The sequence below is a fragment of the Podarcis bocagei genome (assembly GCF_964188305.1).
Source record: "Podarcis bocagei genome assembly, chromosome: 5".
Taxonomy (NCBI): domain Eukaryota; kingdom Metazoa; phylum Chordata; class Lepidosauria; order Squamata; family Lacertidae; genus Podarcis; species Podarcis bocagei.
Window position 1 is genome coordinate 36194523 of NC_138129.1, and position 18217 is coordinate 36212739.

Genomic DNA, 18217 nt, shown 5'->3' on the forward strand with positions numbered 1-18217 from the left:
AGAAATTAAATACAGTTACAAGCCTAGAAGTGGATGGAAAGAATATATCTAAACCTAATGAAATTAGAAATTGTTTCTTGAGTTATTTTAAAAAACTTTATACTCAAGGCCCGCAAAATGAAGAAGATATAGACAAATTCCTTGATAAATATGGATTACAAAAAATCTCTCATCAAAGCAAGATGGATCTGAACCAGAGAATAACAGAACAAGAGATAGAGGCTGCCATTCAGAATATGCAATTGGGCAAATCTCCAGGACCAGATGGACTGACTTCCAGATACTACAAATCGTTGAAGGAATGGTTGACTCAACCACTAAAAGAAGTCTGTAATGAGATTCTTGAGGGAAAAAAGGCACCTGAATCGTGGAAAGAAGCATATATTTCACTCATACCAAAGACAGAGACTGAAAAGACTCAACTGAAGAACTACCGCCCAATATCACTACTTAATGTGGATTACAAAATTTTTGCAGACATTCTGGCAAAAAGATTTAAAAAAGTGCTGATGGAGATGATTCATAGGGACCAAGCAGGCTTTCTCCCAAAAAGGCACCTAGCAGATAATGTAAGGAACATAATAGATGTAATGGGATGATTAGCTGCTTGTGCGTAAAATCGTGCTCCCTCAGAGTTTGTGCGGCTCCACAAACCTCTGTGTGTGACAGAGCTCCTCAAACATGTCTGCTCTAGTCACTCGTAGAGTCTGACAGTGGCTGTCTGCGGAAGCGCTTCCAGCAAAGAAGCTCCTTAACGGAAACGCGTCTCCTGGACTCACGGCGTGACAGTTTCCGGCGAGGTGTGGGTCTCCCTATGGGAGACTCAGATACCTCCCCACTGTTCTCGCTGGAAGCGTCTCTGAGCCCTCCCTCCTGCTCGCATTCCCTCAGAGATCCACTCCTCCCCCTGCTGGTTCCTGCTTCAGCTGTTGAGTCTCTTTCTTCCTCCCTGAGCCCCTCCACCACCTGATGCTCCGATGGCAGTTCCCTGACAATAGACATTTTGGAAAAGCTAGAGGTGAATATAAATACTAAAGCAGTACTGATTTTTGTGGACGCGGAGAAAGCCTTTGACAATATTTCTTGGAGCTTTATGACAAAGAATCTTCATGGGATGGGGGTAGGCCAAGGTTTTGAGAATGGTATGGCTGCAATATATTCTGAACAAAAAGCTAAATTGATTGTAAATAATGCAGTAACTGAGGAACTTAAGATAGAAAAAGGAACACGACAGGGGTGCCCAATTTCCCCATTACTCTTCATTTCAGTTCTGGAGGTGTTGCTGAATATGATTAGGAATGACCAGCAGGTTAAAGGAGTGCAGGTCGGAGCTAAACATTACAAGTTAAGAGCATTTGCAGATGACCTAGTATTGACTTTGCAAGAGCCAAACACTAGTACGAAAAGGGTTCTAGAAATAATCCAACAGTTTGGCCAGGTAGCTGGTTTTAAGTTGAACAAACAAAAAACCAAAGTTTTAGGAAAAAATTTAACAGATACGGAAAAAGAGAAATTCCAAGAGGAGACAGGGTTGACGGTGGTCAAGAAGGTGAAATACCTAGGGGTTTATTTGACATCTAAAAATGTGAATTTGTATAAGGACAACTATGAAAAATGTTGGTCAGAGATTAAAAAAGATCTAGAAATATGGTCAAATTTGAAATTGTCAATGTTAGGCCGAATTGCAGTGATTAAAATGAATGTATTGCCTAGAATGTTATTTTTGTTTCAGACCTTGCAGATTCTTGATAAAATGGAATGTTTCAAGAGGTGGCAGAAAGATATTTCGAAATTTGTCTGGCAGGGCAAAAAGCCCAGAATTAAATTTAAAATATTGACAGACGCTAAAGAAAGAGGGGGTTTTGCCCTGCCGGACTTAAAATTGTACTATGAGGCAGCAGCTTTTTGCTGGCTGAAAGAATGGATGCTCCTCGAGAACACAGACATTTTGGATCTGGAAGGTTTTAACAATGCTTTCGGTTGGCATGCATATCTATGGTATGACAAAATCAAGCTGCATAGTGCCTTTAAAAATCATATTGTTAGAAAAGCATTGTTTAATGTTTGGATAAGATATAAAGATCTGTTGGAAAACAAAACCCCTAGATGGGTATCACCAGTGGAGGCCAAGGCAGTGAAGAAACTCAATATGGAGGTCGGATGGCCGAAGTATTGGGAAATTTTGGAACAGGATGGAGATAAGTTGAAATTACAAAGTCATGAGAAATTGAAACATAAAGTACAAAATTGGTTTCAGTATCATCAAATAATGGAGTTTTTCAAACAGGACAGGAAAATTGGCTTTCAGATGGAAAAATCAAAACTAGAGACTGAATTGTTAGAACCCAATACTAAGAATTTATCCAGAATGTATAACTTGTTGCTGAAATGGAATACACAGGACGAAACAGTCAAATCGGTTATGATTAAGTGGGCACAGGATGTTGGTCATAACATTATGTCAGCTGACTGGGAATGGTTATGGAACACCGGTATTAAATTCACGGCATGTAATGCCTTAAAGGAAAACATTATGAAAATGGTCTATAGGTGGTACATGACCCCAGTCAAGCTGGCAAAAATTTATCATTTGCCCGATAACAAATGTTGGAAATGTAAAGAGACTGAAGGTACCTTCTATCACCTTTGGTGGACATGCCCGAAGATTAAGGCTTTCTGGGAAATGATCTATAATGAAATGAAAAAGGTACTTAAATGTACTTTTCCCAAAAAACCAGAGGCCTTTCTCTTGGGCATTGTCGGCCAATTGGTGTCAAAGAGGGATAGAACTTTTTTTATGTACGCTACAACAGCAGCAAGAATACTTATCGCAAAGTATTGGAAGACACAAGATCTACCCACTCTGGAAGAATGGCAGATGAAAGTGATGGACTATATGACATTGGCCGAGATGACAGGCAGAATCCGTGACCAAGGAAAAGAGACGGTGGAAGAAGAATGGAGAAAATTCAAAAGTTATCTTAAGGATTATTATAAACTTAATGAATGTTAAAGTGTTGTGGTTCTCAGAAACAAAGGGATACAGTGATATAAGGTCAGAATATAGAGATGACTAAGATGACAGAGGTTGGAAAGTAACAATTGGGAGTTGCTATAAAATTATGGACATTGGGATGCAGAAAGGGGGGGTATGGGGAAGTCCTAGAAAAGAGGTTTATGAAAATATGCTATGAAATTATACATGTATGTTTGTCTTTTTAAGTGTTTGTTTGTTTTCTAAAATTTTGTAAAACCAATAAAAATTTTATAAAAAACAAAACAAAAAGGGAGGTGAGAGGAGGTCGATGAAACAAGGGAATGAAAGAGAGGATATTGAGATGGTATGATGTGTGTTTTTTGAACTGTTTTTGCTTTTATTTTGTTTAATGTGTTAATGTTGTGTTGTGTATTGTTTATATATTGTATTGTATGGTTTTTTCCTTCTTTTTTCTTCTTTCTTTTTTGTAAGGTTTAAAAATAATATTTTTTTTTAAAAAAAAGAAATAGGAGAAAGATTGCACGCAGGAATTTCCTGCAAAAGATGCCACTCTCCCAGAATCCTCAGTACAGGAAGAACAAAAGGAGCCAGTGCTGCTGCCATCTATACAGCCCTTGGACTCCCCAAAGCCTCAGCAGATTTTCCCCAAAGCACCACCTGAAGGATCAAACATGGACCCTTTAAAACATGGTGGGCACCCTAAGTGGGTGGGGGCTTGGGAACTCTTACTTGTCTCTGTACTGTTGAAAACATTAAAGGTAAAGGTAAAGGGACCCCTGACCATTAGGTCCAGTCGTGGCCGACTCTGGGGTTGCGGCACTCATCTCGCTTTATTCGCCAAGGGAGCCGGCATACAGCTTCCAGGTCATGTGGCCAGCATGACTAAGCTGCTTCTGGCGAACCAGAGCAGTGCATGGAAACACTGTTTACCTTCCCGCCAGAGCAGTACCTATTTATCTACTTGCACTCCGTGCTTTTGAACTGCTAGGTTGGCAGGAGCAGGGACCGTAGCAACAGGAGCTCACCCCGTCGTGGAGATTCAAACCGCCGACCTTCTGATCGGCAAGTCCTATGCTCTGTGGTTTAACCCACAGCGCTGGTTCTAAATCTTCACTGGAGCCACAAACTGGTCTGCTGCCCTTCAATGCCTGCATCCAGGCTGAAATCTGTTCACTGCAGAGCTGTCCATGGTATTTTCCTTGCCTGAATTCCTTGCCTAGCCTATGGTCTGTGCAGAAAGGCAACTGTAGTGACTATCAAACAGGTAAATGAGAGGAATACGCCCACATAATAGATTGTTGATCATTTTCCTCACCCTAAACAGTGTAGGAGGTGTTAACCAAAGAAGTATAAATCCATTGGCCCAAAGGATCCAGGAGATCAAACTACTTCTTCCACATTGTGGAGGAGATATAGTGAGGACCTCATAGACCTGGACTTCATAGACCTGGATCCCTTGCATTCAAGGAAGCATATAGACTCATAGAACTGGAAGTCACTTAGATGTCAGAGTCCACATTGCCAAGTTTTGGAAGTCTCTGATGAAAGAGGTGTTTACTATCTGCTCTATCTGGTGTTAGAAAATAGGCAAAGGAAGTTTTCTTTCTGAAAGTCTTTGCCTACAGAGGGATACTTAATGAATTACTATTAAGACATTACTGAAATGCTGATACTATGTATTAAAGGTTTTCTTGCAGGCAGTGTTATTTAAATGCTTATTTGTTATTTTTATGTACTACCATTATTGCATGATATCCAGCCAAGACATTCTCAGATAGACCCATTGGTATCACAGGCCTACTCTGAGTAGGATTAACAATGGATCTCACTGACAGTTTAATTTCTTTGTATATTTTAGGTACTTGGAACACAATTTCCTTTGTGGAAAGGCAGCATATAAATTAGTCTAATGTAAAATAATTTAATCTAAATCCCACCAGAGAAGACAGGAAAAGGGTGGATATTCACACAACTAAATTGTTTTTTTCGGGACATATTTGTACCTCACCACTATATTTGGCTTGAAAATCAGAAATGGAAGCTATTCAGAGCAACTGTAATAAAATATAGGTAGATTTACAATGCAAATCTAGTTTTGCATCACAAACGGGGCATAGTTTTTGCAGAGATATCCAGGATGGTATGGTTATAATGATGATCTAATAGATAATACAAACCTAGGAATGAAGATACTTTTCTGCTGTCTTTCTGCATGGTCAGTGTCCATCAAAGGACATTTGCACATCAAAGTAGTATCTGCAGGTGCACAAATTTCATATTAAATATATACACAGCTGCCACATTGATGTTGCCAAAAACCCCAGATCATAGTGATTTTTCCTCCACAAGAAGCTTTGAATAATTTGAGCCATTTCCAATTACCATATTAATTGAGGGAATAAACAATGTGATACTTCTTTTTCGAATAGGCATAAACAAATTCTGCCAGCCCCTCTTCAGACATTAAGTATGCAGTATCAAAGAGACCTCCTCTCAGAACCATACAAAATAGAGTGTTTTTCTTAAAAGGTTAGGCTTTCACCAGATGGGTAATACAATTATACGTGACCAAAAGTGTTACAACGAAAACATACCTGGTTATGCATTCATAAGCAGCTCAGCAGCAAATGTGAATGTGTAAAAATATGCCACACAGCATCAGTTGTCATTTAGCTGTGCAATCCTATGGCCAGGATGGAATGGGGGCAAATCTCAAGGTGGTTATGCAGCCTGTTGCCTGCAGGGTGGATGCGAGAGTGGAGGAATGCTCTTGTAGCCAGTCATCCTTTTCAAGCAGGGGTTGATTTATGCCATCCCTTGACTTGGTGCAAATTTCTCCTGGTGTTGGGGGCGTGTTGGAGGATGAGAAAGCAATGAGTTAAGCTGGATTTTTTCTTTTCGTTTTTGCTTATTTCATATTTAATTGTTGCTATTTATTTTATAGGTTTCTTTTTAATGTTTTGCTGTCATTGCGCTTATGCCTTTTATTTATTGTCATTGCATTAGCATGCTGGAAGGTACAGAAAGTTGGGATATACATTCAGTAAAAATAAAAATAAATCAACCATACTGCATTTTAATTCAAGCAATGTTGAAAAATCTACCCAGCATGGTTTTATACATATGCTGTTGCCATTTCACTGATTTTTGTGATGCAGACATTAATATGCATCTTCTGTGCGGGAGAACTGAATTCTAGTTTCAGATATGTCTTTTGAAAAGAGATGCTTCTCAGCGCAGTTAAATATTCTGAGCTCAATGCAAGCATGGTCAGGTGCAGTGGAGATGAAGCATTATATGTATGCTGTACTGCTTAGGAATTAATGAAAATGTGTCAGTCTGACAAGATCCTAGGGATGACTAGTTTGTCTCAGCACTGTCAAAAGTTTGAATGCCTCGTAAATCAGGACATTAGTGTGTGGGTTAGGCAGGAGTCGTGTTCTGAGGCAGAGCAAGGGGAATGTATGAAAGACCAAATAGGCATCAATGTAAACAAGATTTGCAAATTCTCTAAGATTTCACATGCATGCCCCATGCTCCGGTGGCAAGACAGAGAACAGAGAGTTTGTCCACACAAGTGTGAGTCAAGCGACAGGGACCCCCACCCTGCCAGGAGCTGGCCATGATGGTTGCACACACAACACTCTGTAGTTCTTCTCCCATGTATGACAGTAGGGTTCAAGAACCTGTAAAATGTGTCTGATCTGAAATGACAGTAGGGACCTTCAGATGAACTCCCTCAGGCATATATGAGCATATATGGGTGGGTGTGGATTGCATCACATGGACATGTGCCCCGTTCTTCAGACATTTGCTTGGTTGATGGCCTCTTAATATTTACACATTGAACCAAGTAAAAGCAGCATCGCTAAGAAGCAATTTTTGACTCTTTGGTTTGTCCTTTGCCCAGTGTGGCTAATTCTCTTTCTGTGGTGTCATCATGAGTCATTTGCCCATTACTTTGACTTGCACCTTTGACTTTCACTTTTAAGATCCACTGCCAAATGCCTATTCGAAGCCTGCGGGGAGAAAAATATATATTGTTTGCCAAAGATAATTCTTCAAGGACACAAATTTCCAGGGTTAGACGATAATGCATCATACAGTGTTCTGGATAAACACCAGACATACATATCTGCCAATTAAGAGTGACAGCCGCCAAAACACACTGGCTAAAAGTGCCCTCTGGTAATAATAATAATAAGGGTTACAATGGAGATGATTCAGAATTGGGAGCAGCTCCTCTTCACACATTACTTCCAAGATGGGGTCCATGCAATCAAAGGGGAGTGGGGCTGGGTGCCTGTCCTGACTTGGATGGCTTGAAAAGCTTTAAAAGCCACCCTGGATTACTTTAAATGAGAATTAGACAGATTGTTGTTGTTGTTTAGTTGTTTAGTCGTGTCCGACTCTTCATGACCCCATGGATCAGAGCACGCAAGGCACTCCTGTCCAACCATCTTGTCCTCTGTCGTCCCCTTCTCCTTGTGCCCTCAATCTTTCCCAACATCAGGGTCTTTTCCATGGAGTCTTCTCTTCTCATGAGGTGGCCAAAGTATTGGAGCCTCAGCTTCAGGATCTGTCCTTCCAGGGCTGAGTTCCTTAAGAATGGATGCGTTTGATCTTCTTGCAGTCCATGGGACTCTCAAGAGTCTCCTCCAGCACCATAATTCAAAAGCATCAATTCTTCGGCGATCTGCCTTCTTTATGGTCCAGCTCTCACTTCCATACATCACTACTGGGAAAACCATGGCTTTAACTATACGGACCTTTGTTGGCAAGGTGATGTCTCTGCTTTTTAAGATGCTGTCTAGGTTTGTCATTGCTTTTCTCCCAAGAAGCAGGCGTCTTTTAATTTCGTGACTGCTGTCACCATCTGAAGTGATCATGGAGCCCAAGAAAGTAAAATCTCTCACTGCCTCCATTTCTTCCCCTTCTGTTTGCCAGGAGGTGATGGGCCCAGTGGCCATGATCTTCGTTTTTTTGATGTTGAGCTTCAGACCATATTTTGCGCTCTCCTCTTTGACCCTCATTAAAAGGTTCTTTAATTCCTCCTCACTTTCTGCCATCAAGGTTGTGTCATCTGCATATCTGAGGTTGTTGATATTTCTTCCAGCAATCTTTATTCTGGCATGGGATTCATAGACAGATTAGGTAAAGGACCCCGACCATTAGGTCCAGTTGTGACCGACTCTGGGGTTGCGGCGCTCATCTCGCTTTATTGGCCAAGGGAGCTGGCGTACAGCTTCCGGGTCATGTGGCCAGCATGACTAAGCCGCTTCTGGCAAACCAGAGCAGCGCACAGAAATGCCATTTACCTTCCCGCTGGAGCGGTACCTATTTATCTACTTGCACTTTGACGTGCTTTTGAACTGCTAGGTTGGCAGGCGCAGAGACCGAGCAACGGGAGCTCACTCTGTTGCGGGGATTTGAACCGCTGACCTTCTGATCGGCAAGTCCTAGACTCTATGGTTTAACCCACAGTGCCACCCTTGTCCCTTTATAGACAGATTAGTGGAGGATAAAGTCTATCAGTGGCCACCAGCCACAATAGCTATACTCTACACCCACTGTTGGAAGCAGTAAGCATGGGAATCACAAACTGAGAGAGTGCTGTAGCTCCAATTTCTGCTTACTGGCTTCTCATAGCCACTGTGAGAACTATGTGATTCCCATAAGCACACAGGCATATGCAGTCTTTGCAAAACACCACCATCACCTGTTGTACGGATGTTTTCTATATACAGTAGGGCTGAATGTCAGTGTGTGTTTAATGCACCTTGTCTTCCCTTTCAAAATCAGGGCTGAAACACCACTGTGTGGGAAGGTGCTTTTTAAAAAATACCCCCCCCTCCCTGTACAGTGGTCTTGATAAAAATATTTTTCCCCCTCCAACACACACACACACACACACACACACACACACACACACACACACACACACAATATTTGCCCTGAGAGGGAGGCTGCAATTTGTGCCAATACAATGGAACTTCCCTCCTGAGAAACAGCAACTCCAAGGGAGTCATTTTCACTGGGACTTTACTGCAGAGAGAGCAGGATTTAGCCCCTTCCCAGGCACTGCTGTCTTAATCCTGATCAGTCCCCCTCCCCGCCTTGAATTTTAAAAGTCAAAACAAAGTACTGTATACATATCTTTGGCACTGAGAAAGGCAGATGGTTTAGCTGCATTATAGAAATGTTGATCTGTGTTTTAAGTTCTTTTTTTATATCTGGACATAGCACAGGTACTAAGTCAAGAGAAGAGTAACTTCCCTATCTCTTCCCCCACCCTCTTTTTCTCTTTGTAGCCAAAGAAATAAATCCTGGTGCCTAATAATTCTTATGCTACTATCTCCTTCTTCTTGTGACCTGAAAAGCTCTGAAGCTTCTGTGATATGGAAATGAAGGGGACTAATTAACCCAAGGTGACTTTTTGAATTCTTGATATCACCCTTGATGAAGTCAAATTACCTTCTCAAATTTCCCAAAGAACAAACTTGGCTGTTGATCTTTCTTCAGTTACAGGCTAGGTCAGCTTTTTGCAAGGCTTTTCATTGGACTCGCTTTGAAGATACATCGGTTCTTGCTGGTTCTTAGGACAGAAGCAGTTTGAGCTGATGTATGTGATACATTTATTTAGACAAACTCAGATACCTTATTGCAGCTTCTTGTTAGGGCTTTCATGGTCCTGCAACCCTAAACACACTTACTAGGGAGTAAGTCCCTTGCCATCAAGTAAAATGGCAAGACCAGGGATGGGAGGACTGTAAACCTCCAGATGTTGCTGGACTCAAACTCCCATGAGTCCCAGCCAGCATGGCCAATGGTCAGAGATGACAAGAGTTGTAGTCCTACAGCATCTAAAGAGCCACAGGTTCCCCATCCCTGATCTAGACTGTACATTTTGTGTCATCCTGTCGAACGGCATGTGGCCACCACCACCTGTTTGGCTGCTCCCAGCAATATCCCGCATGGCTCCACTGAGAGACAGCAAGATGCAAACAACATGTGTATGAGTTGTGAGTGCCTTAGGATGTGGAGATGTCCTGTTCAGGTCCTGGAAGTGTACAGTAAACCATTAAAACAACTAAAATGTGTTGTTATCCCAAATGATTTACATTTCTGTTCCTTCTGTGCCTTCTAGGGAAAGGGGAGGCAATTGGAAACCACTGAGCTTATCTTTTCCAGTTCCTAAACCGGTGTCTTAAAACAATAGACAGATTGAAGATATGATTACCTTTCACAAGCAACCTAATTACTATTGGATTTTAAAAATGCATATGAATATAAGAGGCTGTGCTATATAGCACAAGACCATTTTTCCTCCTAGCCCAGCACTGCCCACTCTAACTAACAGCAGCTCTCTAGTGTCCTTAGTGGTCATTTCCAGTGATGGTCCATTATTTTTATCTGGAGATGTTGCGGATTAATCTAGGGACCTTGTGTATACAAAGTATTGTTCTACCATTGATCTGTGGCCTCTTATGAGTTTATAAGATGGCATTTAACTGTTTGTGTGGATAAAATGCTGGTTGTAGTTTTATAAGGCCTCCCTGTGGCGTACACAGAACCATTTGTAGCTTAAGCCCTACCATTCCGGTAGCATCGTACATGAGACACAAATTGCTTTTGTTTAAATTAACCTTGGGATGGAAATGTCTGATTTCCATTGATGTGTAAACCTGTCATAATGGATGTTGAAACAACAATGCTTGATTGATATATTCTTCCTTGCATGCTGTCATTATCTGAGCTGACTTTGGAGACTTTCTGGGTCCTAGAATATGCATGAGGAAGACAAAGAGCACAGGAAATTATTGTATAATTGTATGACAAGTTGACAAGAAGGTACATACATATAGCTACAGCTGCCATACCAACAAATTGCCCAGCACTTGTTATGAGAAGTTGGGTGAACATTTATTTCTCTGTTATAGTAGCTCATCCTAGTCAGTTTATGTTGGCTTCACCACATCAGATTTAATATACTGTCCCAACATCCCATTCCACCTTGCCAGGTGGAATGATCCCCCTTATGTGCTGTTCTGGAGTTTCTCCTGGCCCCCAGAGTCAGTTTCAAGGGGCACGGGGGGGAGTAGAGGGGGGTGGAAAGCCTTGTTGTGCCAGCAGAAGTCATTGTACATGGCTTCCACTGGTGGAGCTTGTTCAGTGAATCCTGATAGCAATGCTTTTTTTTTTCCTGGGGGGGACGCAGGTGTACGCATACCCTTAAACATTTTGTGAATCTAAGTTTGGCCTCACTAAGGGGCAGTATTTCAATATGAGTAGGAAAATGAGAGCACCCCTAAACATTTTTTAAGGGAAAAAAGCACTGCCTGATAGTAATGCATAATCAGTTCTTAAAAGTGACTTGTAAACTCAGCAAAGAAAAAGTTTGTTAATGATGTTGAAAAGCAGAGAGATACTGGTGAATGGACAGAAAGGAGTTCTGTAGGCAATTAAGATTTCTGTGCTGAATTTCAGATTAAATCTGATTCATTCTACTGCAAGCCTTTTATCATGCCCAGCATTTCTATAAACTGAGTCTAATACAGGAGGACAATGGAGTTGGAGACATAGGCAGCCAAATAAAACATGGGTCACTTTATATATTTTTTTACCTGTCCAATGGTCTTGAATGCCTAAAAGGAGCTAGAACAGCAGACTAAATCTGAATCTGGCCACATTATTAACTCGTACTTTTGCAAACTGGATCATAAGTTATTTGCTTGCGGTTTTCTTGATGAAACAGCTGGTGCTTCATCACTAGAAGGCCAAACAATCCCCAAAGATGGAACAGTTGGTAGAAGACCTCCTGGAAAGCATTTCACTTAAATAGGAGAGGAGAAGCATTTTGCTGAAGAGAGGCACAGCATCCCTTTGAGTGGATTTAAACTTTGGTAAAAGATGAAGTGTAGTCTCTGGCATTGGGAGATTCAGTAGGACAGCCTTCCACATCCTGGTTCCCTCCAGATGCTACTAGCACAACACCCATCAGTCCCAGCCAGAAAAGCCAATGGTCAGGGATGATGGGAGTTGTAGTCTAACAGTATCAAAATGACACCAGCTCAGTGGCACCCCTGACGACTGGCCATCCTTGATTTAGGGGATGTGTGACAGAGACAGCTAAATCTATTACATGGACAGGGTCTTATTACTAGTATTTAGTAATGTGTTGAAGGTCCATAAATTGTTGTGGCCTCTCATGTTGTGAAATTTGACTTTTTCACTTGCTGTAGCTGCAAAGCCTTTTGGGCTGTACCCTAGCAGGCTGTCAAGGCCAATAATATTACTTTTGTGCCTGGCAAACTATTACTGCTCTGATCCCAAACTTATCCTTAAGCATTTGCAACGGCGGCTTATATTGCATGGGCTATGGGGTCTACAGCTAATTAAAAAGTAGAGTTGCTGGGACCTAATCACAGAGCATTTCCTTCTTTAAAAAAGAATTCAATCATGTTGTCATGACAACTGAAATTTTGGAAAGTGAAATGCTTAGTAAGGCATTTGCTCCATACTACCGCAAATTTGCTGGTTAGCTCTTTTACAACCTATTATGGTGGCATGTATGAAGAGAAGAATTTGAGGAAATAGTTCTGCTGCCTCTGGTTTCAATTTGTAGCCTATCAGAAAGGCAACATCTCAACATACAGTGGTGCCTCGCAAGACGAAAATAATCCGTTCCGCGAGTCTCTTCGTCTAGCGGTTTTTTCGTCTTGTGAAGCAACCCTATTAGCGGCTTAGCAGATTAGCGCTATTAGCGGTTTAGCGGCTATTAAAGGCTTAGCGGCTAAAAGGCTATTAGCGGCTTAGAAAAAGGGGGGGAAGCGAAAAAAATCGCAAGACTCGCAAGATGTTTTCGTCTTGTGAAGCAAGCCCATAGGGAAATTCGTCTTGCAAAGCGCATCGAAAAACGGAAAACCCTTTCGTCTAGCGGGTTTTTCGTCTTGCGAGGCATTCGTCTTGCGGGGCACCACTGTAGCAGTGCACCATAAGTTCTATGCTGCCCAGAGGACATTGTGCGTGGACTTTAATTTTGGAAGAAATGGGGTGCTGATTTTGATTTATAGTGCAGGGTGGTGAGTGTAATCAAAAGGAAATCCTTCTTGCTTATTTTGAAGTATGCTGATGCACCTTTCGCATCAAAACTCAATATGGAAATTAACTGATAGAAAATCTGTATAGAAAACCTATAAGAGAGAAAAAAGGAGCTTTAGATCTACATACCCAAATCCCAGAGGATGCAAAACCTAACAAAACCTTGTGAAACTATCCTTAAAACTAAGAAGTAGCTCACTGGCTGTGCATTCTGGCACATGGGGAAATTTTTAGTGAGAAATTCTAGCAAAATACCTTGTTAAACCAATGAAGGTGTATAAGAATGAAATATGGACTGAACTGTATCAAGACATATATAATATATTTAAGTGTATTGTGCAGCCTTCCCCACATTTTAATTTATGGGGTGATCAAATGAATTATTTTTCATTCCAAGGGGCTTTTGACTTGGGTGCTGCCAGCAGCCAGGATCTCTGTGGCTCGGAAGTTGAAAATATTACAATCTCCAGACACCCTTCTGATAAAAGATCTGCAGACTCTGTCCATTTCTGAATAAATTTGTTCTGAATGAATAAATTGAAGACAGAAACCAGAAAAATGATATGCCACTTGGTGGGGTTTTATTTCTTTTACGTTGGAAACAGGTTCACATGACTCATTCCCAGCAAACCACCATAAGAAACTACAGTTCCCAAGATTCTTTTGGGAAAGTTGTGTGCTTTAAATATATGCATCCTCAGAGAATTGAACTAGAGAAATCTCTCAGTCGCTAGAATTGTTGGCTCTAATACAAGATCTAAAATGAGGGTTTTTTTGGTCATACAAAAATATATACACATTAGAGCAGGCATAGGCAAACTCGGCCCTCCAGATGTTTTGGGACTACAACTCCCATGATCCTTAGCTAACAGGACCATGGTCAGGGATGATGGGAATTGTAGTCCCAAAAAAATCTGGAGGGCTGAGGTTGCCTATGCCTGCATTAGAGGTCATCTCCTACAGGAGAAACACCAGAAACATAAGACCCATACACATATAAAAACAATAATACCTTCAAATATAATAAAACAATATACAATACAATAACAAAACATATAGGTAACTACATATAGTGTATCAAACAGATGCAATGCATATGTGACCATGTCTTATGTTTCTAGTTCTTGGAGGCTATGTGTAGACTAACATGGAGGGACCTTCACCAGGGCCACTGAATGCAGCTGAATGACAAAGGCACATTTTGCCTGGTGTGGCTGCCTCTTCCACTAGGCAGAACTTTCTCGTGCTCTGAAGCGATTCATTAAGTTGACATTCTGGGATATTATTGTGCATTTTATTCTAGTCTTGGTTATGTTTTGTGGCTGATTGAATTTTTTTCTTCCTTTATAACCTTTCACTCAGAATGACAAGTTGATTCCTTGATGTCATTTCTGATGTTCAATCCAGATGAATTATTTTTTTCCTGTACCCCGCTTTCTAAACTGATCTTCAGACCAAGAGAAATGGTGAGAAGCAATGGGCATCGCATAGGCTTGCAGACTCTGCAATTGAAACAATTTTTTAAGAAACATTTTCTTACTTTTATAGCCCACCTTTCCTTTCATCATGAAACCTAGGGTGCTGTCCATGGGGTTCCTTCCCATTCAGGCACTGACTAGACCCAGAACTGCTTGGCTTCAACAAGGTGATGACCTCAAGTTGATGGCTTTGGATGCTGTTCTTTTTTCAGAGTAACAAGGAAACCGTGTTGTTATAGAGCAGTCATTGTCAACAGTCACATATGTGATAGGCAATTATAGTACACCCCTATGCATGATTTGTCAGAAAGAAGGCCCATTGTGTTTAATAGGGCTTACTCCTTCACAAATGTGTTTAGGACTGAAGCCTTAGACTGATTACTTAAGGTAGGTGCAGTACTGGCGTATCTCATCTTGCCATTCCTGTCTCACACTCTGATGAATGCATAAAGTGGTTTGCATCAATATAGCTATAGTGGCATCTAACATTCGGAAAGTAGTGTTAATTGATTTATTACATTGCTTGTCAGTTGCAACTCTGCAATCTTATTGCTTAAAGCTGATGGGCAGATGAATGACTTTTAGTCCTTCCACCTCCATATTCTGCATTGGCTTTGAGACACATGTGTATAAAAGTATAAAAGTTTTCAATATAATAAAATAAAGAATACCATTTTGTGGTGGTAGGTGATGGTGTGGTTGCATTTATCTCTTTTTGAACTTGGTTTAAATAAATAAAAAGCAGCAACATAATGGCAAGGTAATTTACATAATTCCATACTTAATTACATAAGTTATGTAAATTACACAATTTCACCACAGCAAACAGTGAGTCAAATAATGTAGAGGGAAGAAGAATTGCAGCAGAAGAGAAACAGTACTGCATGCAAGGGACATAAGGTGGAATGGAAAATGTTGTCGCTTTACTTCCTAACCTGTGACGGGGTATATGCTGTGGTGTGAGTCATCCTTTATTCTGGGAAGTGTGAGCTGTTCTCAGTGTGAAGAGGATGCTTTAAAAGTGTTCAATGATTTGTCTCCAAACTATCTTCCTCCACTTAGTTTCTGCAGCTATAAACATTGTAAGCTCCTAACCACACAGCATTTAGTCACCCACACCCAAGTAATCAGATACCATATATATTGTCATTAAAAAGCTACCCATCATTAATCTTTCCTATAAATCCCAGAGCAGCTGTACAATATTCAGAAATCAGAGACACTTGGAGAAAACCAAACAAGCAATGGGAGGGGAAAACGAAACATATTTGGGTTTAGTGTGTGATGGGTGGAAGATTTGTACAAGGGGATTGCTTCTGGTGTGTGAATGGAGACTTAATTTGTTCCAGGGCTGACTTGAAACTCCTCTTTTCCATGGATATATGGTTTAGTAAGGCAGGATAGGAACACTGAATATTTGCCAATATTGCCTTCCCCCTCAAAACCAAATAACTTGAGCCAATTCCCAGCTCACATCTTTGTTTTCTTTTAATATTTTCTTATTGTGCCCAGCATATCTGAGGCTGAAACCATAGGACTGCCCACTGAAATTAAGGAGCAACCTGTGTTTGGCATTGCATATCAGAAAAAGCACATGTAGGCTTTTCCATGGGCTTTTACTCCTTTGAAGTCCTACCATCATCAGGTAGGGCTGGGAAAAGACTCCTTCTTAATCCTAGGAGAGCTGCCACCAGTCAATGTAGACAATACTGAACTAGATGAAACAAATGGGTTGACTCTGCATAAGTCAACTTCCTATGTTCGGAACAGTGTGAGAAATCTTCAGCCAATCAATTTAATCGGGTGGCCCTGAGTTCTAATATAACGGAGGCAGAAAAAAAAACCTTCCTCCATGCATAAGTTTACAATGGTACCTCGGGTTACATATGCTTCAGGTTACATACGCTTCAGGTTACACACTCCGCTAACCCAGAAATAGTGCTTCAGGTTAAGAACCTTGCTTCAGGATAAGAACAGAAATCGGGCTCCGGCGGCGCAGCAGCAGCAGGAGGCCCCTAAAGTGGTGCTTCAGGTTAAGAACAGTTTCAGGTTAAGAACGGACCTCCGGAATGAATTAAGTACTTAACCTGAGGTACCACTGTATATCCCTCTAACAAGTCCTGCCTCACAGTCATCTTTATTCTGAACTGAAAAAGCAGAAATGCTGCTCCATTTTCTCACAGGGAAAATATGCTTTCTCCTCGGCCATTCTGGTTCCAATTTTCTGCACCTTCTCCAGCTTTATGAGGCAACCTGACGAGGCAACCAGAACAATATGAATAAATTAATCAGGGAACAACACAGTTGAAAAAATTTGGTCCATCATTTTATGATGCAATTCTATACATACCTTATCAGAAGTAAGTCCTTTTCAGTTCAATGGGATTTGCTCTCAAATAAATGGTAGTATTGCCACATATATGAGCTAGGTGAAACTAATGGAAAACTATATGGCAAGGATGAGAATCTGTGGCTCTCCAGATATTGGATGGCAAATCTCTTCAAACTAGTCAGTGTGGCCAGTGGTCAGAGATTATGGGAGTAGTCATCTAGCAACATCTGGAGGGCCACATCTGTTATCGGATGCAACAAGAGCATCAGAAAGCACGGGCTGGTTTGCAGCGAGCTGTAGTGTGCCAAAAGTGACCTCAAGTGGCCAAGTGGCCTTGACCTCAGCCTGTGGTGCACGGTTGTCTATGGGCAGAGAGGAACTGTGATGGCATGCAGGCACTAGTGGAGTCCTGTGTCCCGGGGTGTGTGGCCCTGGGACTGGGACTCTGTCCTCCTACTTTGATCTTTCCACAGGTTCCCCATGTCTTTAATACAGGCAGCAACCATTTTAGGCACATCAATAACCATCATTCAGGTTCTTTTGGACCTGGAAGAGGGTAAAATGGGGGTGGGGCATAACACATATATACATGCTCTGCTGATGTGCATGGGGACCAGGAACGGAAGCCCCATACAAAATGGTTGCCACCTGTATGGGACAGCTGCCATATTTCTCCTTACCAAGGCATTCTCATCAGAAGCAGGCAAATGAGGCAAGAGGTGAAAGCAGGAGAAGTTAAATCATAGTGGAATTCTATATAAACAACATATCCTAACAATGATTTTACAATGGCTGTAGAATTGTATTATTAATGCCAGGAGTAGAAAACAGCACACCCACATGCAATTGAAACCCCCAACTGAACTCTCTTCCTTTATACACGACTCTTCTTTGGCATCGTGGAGACTTGATTCCCACCTACCTGGAATTAGAGAGGACTATGTTTTGAGGGCATAGCACGCCAAATCTTCATAATCATTTGTAGAGATTTGTCTCGCAGCTATACAAAGTTGTGTTAACAGGTAATTATCTGACACTGTAAGTGCAGAGGAATTGTTCCAGACACCCACTTTCTTATGATCCACGAGACTGGGGCTGCAAACTCCTTGGCACATCTTTTGTGTGTGGTTTTTTTCTTTTCTTTTGTTAGATTCTCTTCCTCCTCCTCTTCCACTCCTGAGTTCGTTTCTACAGGGTATTGTATTAATTGCCCATTATGCGATCGTTGCTCATGCCTGACAATTGGCGCTTTCTCTATGTGCGGATTGGTTGCACAGCCTGGTCTGACAGTGGGAACCCAGAAGTGGT

General features: G+C 41.4%; 1 protein-coding gene across 1 annotated transcript in view; it reads left to right on the forward strand.

Moving 5' to 3' along the window:
* The window catches only part of BCAS2 (BCAS2 pre-mRNA processing factor), a 203184-nt gene that overhangs the window by 152949 nt on the left and 32018 nt on the right, over positions 1 to 18217 (forward strand). The gene's annotated exons all lie outside the window — the stretch shown is intronic.